The sequence below is a fragment of the Myotis lucifugus genome, unplaced genomic scaffold (assembly GCF_000147115.1).
Source record: "Myotis lucifugus unplaced genomic scaffold, Myoluc2.0 scaffold_2, whole genome shotgun sequence".
NCBI classification, from domain to species: domain Eukaryota; kingdom Metazoa; phylum Chordata; class Mammalia; order Chiroptera; family Vespertilionidae; genus Myotis; species Myotis lucifugus.
In genome coordinates, this window is record NW_005871050.1 from 4,533,833 (window position 1) to 4,545,372 (window position 11,540).

Below are 11,540 nucleotides of genomic sequence, written 5' to 3' on the forward strand. Positions count from 1 at the left end.
CAAAAAGTGATGCAAAGCAAAGGACTCAATCCAAGAATACTCTGTCCAGCAAGACTATCAATCAAAATTGAAGGGGAAATCAGGAGCTTTGCAGACAAAAAAAAAAAAAAGGCTAAGGGAGTTTTTCTTTCTATTTTTTAAAAAGTATGATTGCCCTGGCTGGTGTTGCTCATAGAAGGTTTGATTCCAGGTCAAAGGGACAGGCCTGTGTTGCAGGTTTGATCCCCCACACCAGTATGGACACATGCAGAGGCAACCAATCAATGTGTCTCTCTCATACAAATGTCCCTCTCTCTCCATTTCACTCTCCCTAAAATCAATGGAAATAATAATCTCAGGTGAAGAATAATAAAAAGTTATGATATTATGGTTGGAACACTGAACATGATCTACCCTCCTAAAAATTTTATGAATATATTTTTATTGATTTCAGAGAGGAAGGGAGAGGGAGAGACAGATAGAAATATCAATGGTGAGAGAGAATCATTGATTGGCTGCCTCTTGCATGCCCCCTACTGGGGATCGTGCCCACAACCCAGGCATGTGCCCCTGACCAGAATTGAACCTGGGACCCTTCAGTTCGCAGGCCAACACTCTATCCACTGAGCCAAACTGGCTAGGGCTACCCTCCTAAAAATTTTAAGTGCAGCGTGCAGTATTGTTCAGATAGGCCCAGTGTGTAGAGCAGATCTCCAGAACTTATTGCCCTTGCATAATTTAAACTTTAATCCCACAGAGTAGCAACTTCCCATTTCCCCCTCCCTTAGTAACCACCATTCTACCCTGATTCTAAACAGTGTGACTATTTTTGATTCCTCATGTAAGTGGAAAGATGCAGTATTTGTCCTTCTGTGACTGATGTGTTTCACTTAGCATTATGCCTTCAAGGTTCATTCATGCTGCTGCATTTGCTGAATTTCCTTCTTTTAAGGCTGAATAATATCCCATTGACAGAACACCCTGCATTTTCTTTATCCATTCATCTGTTGAGCTTTCTGAAATGCACATCTCACCAGTACTTCTCAACTGGTGGTTTCCACATCTCGCTTCTTGCGAAACGTGCTGCCATGAACATTGTGGTGCTAATATCTCCTGGAGATGCTGATTTCAATTCTTCTGGATAACTAGCTAGAGGGGGGATTCCTATATCACAGGGCAATGAGTAATTTAAAACATTTTAAGTTTCTCTTGCTTTCTATTTTCCAGTTTTATTGAGAAATAATTGACATACGTCACTGTCTAAGTTTAAGGTGTACAGCATGATGGTTTGATTTACATATTTTGTGAAATGATTATCAGAATAGGTTCAGCTAACATCCATTCTCTCATATCCTATCTAATAAAGATGGAATATGCAAGTTGACCATCACACCATAACAAGATGGCTGCACCCACAGCAAAGGCAGGGATTCCATAACACAAGGTAGCTGCGCCCACAGTGGAGGCCAAGTTCCCATAACAAGCCTAACGAGCAATAACAGAGACCTGAGGCTGTGTGGCACTGGGCTGGGGCAGGGGCCCTGAGGCTGTGCCTCCCACCCAGTGGAGCTTGACAGGGGACCTCAGGCCACATCCCCCGCCCTGGCGCCAGGCTGGGGACCTCAGGCTGTGCCCCCAGCCCAGCAGGACTTGACAGGGGACCTCAGGCCACATCTCTTGCCCAGCAGAGCTTGACAGGAGACCTCAGGCCATGCCCCCCAGCCCAGCAGGACTTGACAGGGGACCTCAGGCTGCACACCCCACCAGGCAGGGCTGGATGGGGGACCTCAGGCCACAACCCCGGCCCCAGTGCCAGGAAAGGGGACCTCAGGCCATGCCCCCTGTCCCGGCACTGGGCCAGGGGACCTGAGACCGAGCCCCACACCCTGGCACCGGGCCGTGGAAACTGAGGCCACACCCTCTGTCCAGCGGGGCTTGACAGGGGACCTCAGGCCGTGCCCTCCACCCAGCGGGGCTTGATGGGAGACCTCAGGGTGCACCCCCCACCACGGTGCCAGGCTGGGGTACCTTAGGCTGAGCCCACTGTCCACAGGGCTTGACGGGGGACCTCAAGGCACGCCCCCTGCCCAGCCTGGGCTGGGGGACTTCAGGCCATGCCCCTACCCCAGTGCCAGGCCGGGATACTGATGCTGGGCCCCCTCGCCTGATGGGGCTTGATGGGGAACCTCAGGCCACACCCCCGGCCCAGGTGAGGGGACCTCAAGGCGTGCCCCCCACCCTGGTGCTGGGCCAGGCAACTGGAGGCCATGCTCCTCACCCTGCCGGCCTTGATGGGGGTGGGGCCGGCCGGGTCTGGATCTAGCCCATTGGGAGTGGGGCTGGCCAGGTCTGGGTCTCACGTGATTTTGAGGTGTATGTGGGTGGCGCGGACTTGACTATGGTTCCCGGGGTGCACCCTAGACTCTGACAGGAGGAAGATTTTCATATACATGTTATTAATTTTCTTTCATCTCTGACGCTTCTATTATAGAGAAAGGGCAAATAGCAATTTTAAAATATTTCCTCTAACTCCCTTTTAATGTGCATGAATTTTGTGCACCGGGTCACTAGTAGATACAATAAAAAGAAAGAAGATAAGGAAAAGAAAAAGGTTTTTGTTGTGATGACAACTCTGAGGATATACTCTTTCAACAACTTTCCTATACATCACACAGCAGTGTTAACTATGGCCATCATGTTGTACATTACCTCCCTAGTACTTAGTTATCTTACAACTGGACATTTGTACCTTTCTCCAATATTAACTTATATATTAGTTTATTACTGGGCTTACTACCTTGATGAAGAATTTTCTGCTTAACTTTTAGTCTTGTCTTCCTAACCTGTGACCTTCCTGAAGCCCGATACCCTGCCATCCTCAGTACCTGTGATGTTATCTAGAACATAATGGGAACCCAAAGACTGTTAAAGGAATGAAGCACTGTGGGCAGGAGACAGTCTCCAAGAGAGCAAACAGGGTGACAGGATTGAAACGTCTATGAGTTTAAACGGGTGCCCTTGGGCTTATAGGCTAAGAGGGCCCTCATTCCCTTTTCCTGAGCTGTTCCTCCAGTCTCCCAACTCCAGATGCTCAGGACACAGAGCTGGCTGTCATGCACCTCCCCACCCCATATACCGTCAATCATCGGAGACTGTGGATTCAGCCTCTTAATTCCTCCGGAATTCTTACCTTGTGTTTCATCTGCACACCACTGCCCTTAGCTCAGCCCACTTTGTCATCTGCAGTAGCCTCCTCACTAGTCTTTCTGTCTCCCATCTTGTCTCTCCTAATCCCCATCCAGGAGCCAGAGTGAGCTTTCTAAAATGCACATGTCACCAGTACTTCTCAACTGGAGTCCATGATTTTTTCTGGACTGCCGGATGAGGTTCCAAATGCATCAGGTAGATTACTAGACCCTCCATTACCTGGCCTCTGCCTAGCACTCTAGCTTTCCCTCCAGCCACTCTGTGCTCTTCTCGTCAGGTCTTTGTATGAGACATGCCTTCACCTGGAATGCTGTTCATAACACACTTGCTCAAATCCATGTACAGGCTGGTAAAAGCATATTCTGAGCGTCTCAATTTTTGCTAAGACCCAAAGGCCGAGGACAAAATCGCAAGTGGTAAGGACCTTCCATTCTGAAGTTATCTTGAACCTTACCTCACAACATTTGTAAAAGAAACCAACTCCAGGTAAAATGCAATCTCAATGTGTAAGGTAAACAAATACAACTTTAAAATGAAAATGTAGAAATAGGTTCATGATCTTGGGGTAGACAAAAGGTTTCTTCACCAGAATTCAAACAGCACTAATAATAAAGGGGCAAAATAATAAGTTGAACTATGTAACACTTGGGCTAGTATTTCATCAAGGGACACCAGTACGTGAGTGAAACCAGAAGCCAAGGAGTGGGAAGGGATATGTGTCCTACATTTTGGCAGTATTTAGAGAAGGTGAATAGCTATAAACCGATGGCACAACCATTCCTCTCCTAGGAAGTACCCTTCAAATGGAGCCCTTAATCTCTGCAGTCATAGGACATGCGTCTTCAAGAAAATCTAAATAAACTTTAAAACAGAAGTAGAATGAACCAAGTTTATTAATAACTTTTCATTGTAACCAAAAATTCACAGGAAATTAATAATGTTCAATTCTTGGGGCAGAAAGGAAATAAAATGAAAACTGTAATAATAAATAATTGTAAAATCACAAAGAGAACATTAAACAAGTTTTGTGGCACGTGATCCTAGCTAGGCTTAAAGTTTGTAGCATTCAATGCTCTCATCATTCCAAAGAGCAAAGAAAGAAAACACAGAATTTACAGGTAGTTCGTTCCAGGTAGTGTCTCCACCCTTCTATAAGCCGCTCAATATTCCTAGTACTTGTGTGGTGGGTACTGTTCTCTGCCCTTCCCAGTACTGTATGAGTTGGACATCTTCCCTTACGCCTATCCTTTGAAAGTGCTCCATATTTCAGAAATGGACTGTGTTCAAGACTCAAATTATGCACAAACATAGCAAGGGGTTCTGACATGTGGTGTAAGTGGGAGTCAAGGGAAGTGCTTGTTGGCACTGTCAGGGAAGCATCCGCATGGTGCTCTAGGTACTTGTCAGTGGCAATCAAAAAGAAACAGCATAGACATTTCCACGTGACTAAAATATTGCACAGATACAGGTCAATTGGGCACATCCACATCTATTGGAATACTGACCCTCAATCGAAAAGGAATGCCAGCATTTATATGCTCCCCTACTCATACCGATATTGTGGTTGGCTTGGCACAAAGACATTTCTTCATAAAGATTAAACAAGACTTTCCTAGACAGAAAAAATCATGTCTAGAACAGTGGCAAGAATCAGTGAATACTCTAGGATTTATGTGCCTTGGAAGATAAGTTTTAAACACAGCAAAATACAAAGCTGTTCTAATGCATAAGCTCAAACACAACTGTTCTTCCGAGACAGCCTAGTGCAAGTTAAAGCTTTGGTAGCTTATTGTCACTTTGTTTAGGAACTGTTTCCCTCAACAAATTTTCAAAGAATTCTTCTCTAAAGTGCATATTAAAGCGTGCTGTCTTAAGGACGCTTGCAGAACAATTAGTGCACTTCTATGGCTTCTCCCCTGAATGGTTTCTTGAATGAAAAACAAGGCTAGATCTCTGCCTATAGCTTTTCCCACAATACTCACACGTAAATGGTCTCTCTGCAGTGTGTGATGCATAGTGCAAATTAAGGTCTCTTTGGCGTCGAAATGTTTTTTCACAACTCTGGCATTTGTGGGGTCTTCCACCTGTGTGGATTTTTAGGTGTTGCATAAATTGTTTTCTATTACAAAATCGCAACTTACACTCGGGGCAAGTGGATACTCCTTGACTAGAAGAGGTTTTCTGGTGTTCTGTGAGGTGTGACAACTGAGTGAATCGCTTCTCACACACGCTGCATTTATAGGGTGCCTCCCTTGTGTGAACTCGAAGATGCCTTTGCAGGTTTGACCTACGAAGGAATCTTTTCCCACACTCAGGGCACCCATGAGGGAGCTTTCCTGAATGAATTTTCAGGTGCCCCTTAAAGACCTTTATGGAAAGAAAATCTTTCCCACACTGAATACATTGGTGTAGTTTCTTTGGGGCACTGTTCTGTGCATAGTCTCTGGGGTTGAGAGGTTTTTCCTGGTTGGAGCTCTCAGCGCTCTCTCCTGGATAAGGATTCTGATCATAGAGAGGCAGTGTGTGGTCTCTGAGTAGCTGCTCTGCGGGATTTCCCATTACATATCTTAGCTCATCGAAGTCGTCTTGAAAATTGGGATCAAGAAGTACATTTCCATCTGAAGAAACAGAAAATAGATACACACTCTCCAGTTTTTTCCACTTTGACACATTTTCTCTCCCAATATCAAAATGAAGACTGTGAACAGAAATTGCAGATGTCACCATGTTCCAAGAGGAATGGAGAGCTAGTGACTGAGAAGAGTTATACTCAATGCTGCTGGGAAGATACAAACTTCTTCCAAGTGCCATCCCAAACCTTGTTGCCCTGGGAGTAAAGATTAATTTTCTCTCGTTTCTTCCCGAGCATTCCATGAACCCTCACTTACCTAGGTCGAAGTCAAAAAAGTCCAGGTCTTCTAGTTCCTTGCAATCCTGTAATTCCTGCCTGCAAGGCTCTTCAGGTGCAAGCTTTGGTGGTGGGTATTCTGGCCATAGGAGAGAGGGGAGGAAGGGTAGTTTGAGTCAACACAGGTTTTTCCAGAGTCCAGGTCTCTTCTTGGACACATGGCCTCTCAAGATTGCCTACTACCTTCTCAGCATTGCTTCACCAGGAGCCTCTGACAAGTCGTTTGTGTTGTGCTTGTTTGTTTTTTAGGATAAGAACAAGACCCAAATGGCGGGGTGGGGGTAGGTGTGTGTGCGGGGGAGATCTTCTATTGTGCTCAGTTCAAAGATATTTTCCTCCAGTCTATGGAAGGGAAGTGAATCAATTCTGGTGTGAAGTCAATGCACTGAATGAGTTCCACATCTGTTTTGAGAATGGAATTATGTAGGTGAGGGCCAGAACATGAATTCTATCTTCCTAAAGTGTTACCTTATTAAAACTGACAAACACTGTCTTATTGACTGCCAAGCAAAGAGAGAGAGAGAGAGAGAGAGAGAGAGAGAGAGAGAGAGAGAGGCCAAAGTATGGGGGTTAGGAATGGTTACTGGAATAATTTTAGTAAGAGATATTCAAATTAAGATAACAACTGAGGTAGGTCAGCAACAGCAAAAATAATCCGTATATGTTTGCTTCAGCAGAAGTCTAGAAGTTGATTCTCTGGAAACTAACCAAAATAATCATCAAAAAGTGGTTCTCACTGTCAATCTAAGGACAACCAGAAGTTGTTTCTACACTCACTCTCCTCCTGGGTCTTACCACTGCCCCCTCAGTGAGAGTCGCTGTTGCTCCTGCCTCTTTCCACACACCTTCCTCGGCTCTGTTCAAGTTTACTGATCTGCAATAAAGTGTGGGTTGGAAATGGCTCATTTCAGATTGAAATACAAGGAAATACTATATAATAAAAGGCTAATATACAAATTGACCAAACGGCGGAACAACCTGTCACTATGGTGCGCACTGACCACCAGGTGGCAGACGCTCAACACAGAGGCTGACCCCTTGTGGTCAGTGTGCTCCCACAGGGCAGCGTCGCTCAGCCAGAAACCCTGAGCTGGGCTCAAGGCTGGGGAGTGCAGCAGCAGTGGTGGGAGCCTCTCCCGCCTCCTTAGTGACTGCTCCCTTAGGCCCGTTCCCAGTGACAACTACAAATAATGCTGCAATGAACATAGGGGTGTATATAGGGCAGCGGGCCTAAGCTGACAGTCGGACATCCCCTGAGGGCTCCCATACTGTGAGTGGGCACAGGCTGGGCTGAGGAACCCCTCCCCCACCGAGTGCACAAATTTCATGTACAGAGCCTCTAGTATTTCAATATTAGGGTTTGTAACATGACATGAGCAAGTTAGTTTGGCTAATGTTAATGTGAAGGAAAATTTAACTTTCAGGACATCGAATAAAATACCTTATTTCTACTTCCACAATGAAAAGGCCATATATTTCAAACAAAGATAATTTAAAATACAACTCTTTATTTTGTTTATGCTGTGTCTCAAAGATAATGGTGGGATGAGGGGGTAAGAGCCCAGGTCAAATCAAACTGGAAGTCATGCATCAGAGGAGAGCTGCTGTCAAGTGAAAGTGCGAGTGATCTCAAAAGTGGGGGTGGACAGAAGCATAGCCTTAGGGTGCCAGAAACTTGTTGGCCCAGAATATACCCAGTAAGAGAGACTTGAAAACCAGTTCAGGATGGCAGGATATGTTCACATGGTGGTTCCCATCCTGTACATAGAGCATAGAGTTGATACTCTTGAGGCTGTAGATTTCATCACAGGTGACCATGTGATGAAACCAACTCAGACACCTGTCCCCAGGTGAAAGGCAGTCAAAGATGAGACTAGTCACGGACTAAAGCAGCCCTGGAGGCAGACTCTAGCACCCATGAGAACAAGGCCAGAAGTATCATATCACCAAGCAGCTGTGTCTCATGGACTTACCATTAGTCCAGCTGCCCCTTTCTGTGCAGCACCCAACCAAAGAGGACTGAGAGCTGTCACCTTACTTCCCCTCCCCAGCATAGTACTCCCAGGAGACAGTTTTCAAGGAGGCTGGCCCAAATTGAGCTCCTTGGTAGTTGTTAACCTCATGCACCTTTTCACTGTCTGCCAACCTCACCCCACCCACATCCCTCCTCTCTAACATTCAGATCTTTGAGGACCAGGTGCCCTCAACCTCCACTGTCTGGACTCTCAAAGCCCTGCTCCTGACACTATCACTAGTTTACATTCCCCAACCTATGCTCACAGCCCATGCCAGCTAAGGGCACTAACCATCCCCCTTTCACCCATCTCACACCCTTCCGACCTCAGTTCCCATCTTTACTCATACATTCAATAAAATACTGTCCCAAATGCTGAATGAACGAGACACTGATTCAAAAGACTTTCACAGATATCAGCCCTCCTTCTGTATGCCAACATAAAGAAACAGCCATGGCACTCATCACAAGGCAAGCCTGTGGGTGAAGGCAAGCAGACATTAGTATTCCTATGCTATGGTCGGAGGGTAAATTGGTATAATAACTTTGGAGGACATTCCACCATGTCTATTAAAGTTTTAGATGGATATTCCCCCTAATCAATCATTCGTAATCTAGATATTTGTTCTGCTGACACATGGCCATGGAAAGATGCTGTGTGCTTTAGAGCTTGTCCCCAGGGCATTTTGGTCAAGAGTGAAAATCAGTCAGAAGTCATGCCTTGATGCCTACTTCTGCTGGCAGGGCTCTTCTCTACCCTCAAAGACCACAGTAACCACCCCAGAAGTTGTGCTGGAAATGAGCCAAAGGGCATGAACAAGGACTATATGCTTTGGGCCCTAGGTTGTTCATTTCTTCACTCCCACCTGGGACTAGGCACTCAAAAGCGTGCAGGTGTCAAACTAAAATTCTCATACATCCAATTATTTTAAAATTAGCCCCCATAAACAGATTTTTAGCCACTTAGAGCCAGCCTCCTATGCATAGCTCAGAAAATATCACCCCAGAATTGCTAGCCACTGCAAAGATGGGAGCCTTATGGTTATGGGACCCCCAACTGCTGCTGTCCTTTGGAATTCTCTGACCTATAAACTCCCAGGGTGCTTCTGGGCTATGACCTCACCAAGACAGGTAAGCCAGCCCTCTGAGCCCTTACTCCCTGGGGAGTTCCCTTGTTTTCCTCTCCTCTGGCCCCTTACTTCCATCACAAGAACACCTGACAGAGTTGCCCAACAAAGCTTGTATGTGCTACTGCCACCTCCTGGTCATATCATCTTCCTAAATCAGCCCCCAGATCCCTTGGACCCTGTATAAGTGTTAAGGAGGATGAGACTTTGGTGACCAGGAAGTAGAAATGGAGACCTCCCAGTCCATAGGACAAAGCATATTCTATCACTTTAAACAGTGATGAGAAAGGGTACTTTCCTTTCTTCCTAATGGATATATTTTACTTGTTATATCATTCTCTCTCTCCCTTGTTTGATATACTGGAATTTCCTGTACTTTAGAGACTGAAGTATTCAAATAAAGAGCAATAGTGCTGCTCAGTATCATATGTGATCTCTGTATCTGGCACTGTTGCTAAAAGAAGAGAATTAACACATGTACTGGTAACTCATATGCAGAAAGATGTATAATTCAACACCACTTGCTAGGTCCTGCCACTTGTTGCAGGCATACATACAAAAATACAGATGTTTTAAAACTTGTCAACATATCAGAGATGTAGGTAAGGTAAAGACTGTAATATAATTGGCAATACTTTATATAGTTTGGTTTTGACCTTCATGTATATACATATGTCCTTTGGGCTTTTTCCTCCTGGTCACCTCTATGGAAAACAAGACAGAGTCCATGTCTCTACATCACCAGCACTTACTAGAGCAAGCTACAAAATTTGGAACCTGGACAAATTGAATAAGTGCAGAAAATTAGACAAATTCATGACCAAACAACCACACTGTGACGTTATAACTTGAATTCTATGCTGGTGGTGGCAATGCACACATCACATATGGTTCTACTCCTAGGCTTGGAATGGACCAAGCCATCCTTTCCAAGGACAGGGTGGAGTCTCACATGTACCCTTCCCCATTGTCTGCCAGACACTCAGAGAAGAGAGATGGCACTTGGAATGGAAATCACAAGAGAGAAAACCATAGGTAAGCACCACAGCTAGAATTTCTATTGCCTTCAAGAGAAAATGGGTCCAAGTGTCAAGGATATCCATTCTCATGTACTTAGGATATGGGAAAGCAAGGAACCCAGGCAAGATACCCAAAAGTTTAACAGATTTTTGAATTCATACATAGCGATATTTTCTAATATGGTATCTCTCAAGGTCTGCCCAGAGAACCATGTGCTTTATCACTCTGTAAAACCTTGGAAAGTTCTTGACCACCCTCAAGACATCCATGAACTTCTATGAGCCTTTCTTCCCCTGGACTTTCTCACCCTGAACTAACTCCTGTATTGTCTGGAGCAGTGGTTCTCAAAAGGTAGTATGTACAGCACTCACCTGGAGATCCTGTTAAAAATGCACCGCAGGTGATCCTGATATGGAGAATCCACTTACCATTCCTGGAGAAACACTGGTCTAGGTTTTTATGGGTAAGACTAGAGGCCTGTCGCATGAAGAGATTTGTGCAATAGGCCTTCCTTTCCCCTGGCTGCTGGCACCAGTTTGCCTCCGGCACCCGGGGCCCAGGCCTTCGCTCTGGCCGAGTTCCGGCCGGAGCCGGCCCCGGAAATGTCAGGCTTCGCTGCTCTGCCGGCCCTGGAGCCGTGAGGCCTCGCTGCTCTGCCAGCCCAGAAACATCAGGCCTCGCTTCACCGCTTGGAGCCTATGTATGCAAATTAACCACCTTCTTTGTTGGCAGTTAATTTGCATATCACGCTGATTAGCCAATGGAAGGCATAGCGAAGGTACGGTCAATTACCATGTTTGTCTATTATTAGATAGGATACATATTCATTTACTGCAGCAATTAAATCCTCTTAAAGGATCTGAAGTGAGTATATTAATAAAGTATCATGTTTGAACGTGACTCTTATACTATAAGAACAACCAAGGCCCGTGGGACCCACAACACCACAGATTCCACTGATAAAAATTGGCTGGGCCGTAGCCGGTTTGGCTCAGTGGATAGAGCATCGGCCTGCAGACTGAAAGGTCCTGGGTTCGATTCCGGCCAAGGGCATGTACCTTGGTTGCGGGCACATCTCCAGTGGGGAGTGTGCGGGAGGCAGCTGATCGATGTTTCTCTCTCATCGATGTTTCTAACTCTCTCCCTTCCTCTCTGTAAAAAATCAATAAAATATATTTTTAAAAAATTGGCTGGGAAAATTAATCTTTATTCATATCACACATACTCCCCTCAATTTCCTTTATAATATTCTTGGTGAAAGACTCTTGCTGAGCAGACTCATTAT